Source organism: Penaeus monodon, chromosome 22 (genome assembly GCF_015228065.2).
Source record: "Penaeus monodon isolate SGIC_2016 chromosome 22, NSTDA_Pmon_1, whole genome shotgun sequence".
Classification (NCBI taxonomy): Eukaryota; Metazoa; Arthropoda; class Malacostraca; order Decapoda; family Penaeidae; genus Penaeus; species Penaeus monodon.
Window position 1 is genome coordinate 6,985,423 of NC_051407.1, and position 452 is coordinate 6,985,874.

At 40.5% G+C, this 452-nt stretch overlaps 1 protein-coding gene across 1 annotated transcript in view; it reads left to right on the forward strand.

The window, feature by feature from the left end:
* Positions 1-452, forward strand: part of LOC119587243 — a 7,703-nt gene that overhangs the window by 6,569 nt on the left and 682 nt on the right. The window lies entirely within an intron of this gene.

Below are 452 nucleotides of genomic sequence, written 5' to 3' on the forward strand. Positions count from 1 at the left end.
ACGTAATTTGTAAATTCATTTTGATTTGAATGTGGTTATCGACTTTCCATCTAAGATAAAAGTACTAACTTAACGCGCGGAAATCAAAGGATGAATTTGATCCGCGCAGGGGAAATCCGTAGATCGAGCAGCGCAAGGCGGTTTGAGGAGCAATTTATGGCGCTGCAGAATGCATGAGCGAAGGGAATCTCTGCTTTTGTATGTAAACCGTCACTCATGAAGTGGTTGGTAAGATGGCTTATCTGATGTATATGGAATTTATCGACATTTATATATTTTTTTATTTGAGATTGTTCTTATATCTGAATGGATGTGTATCTGGACACGCGAACCATGATATATATGTTTTTAATTCTGCTATCGCAGGTAATAGTTGCCACGGTCGTGGTCTCATCAGCGGCTCCCCAAGAGTATCACCTGGATACGTCTTCAGGACCAAGCTTTGGAATAAG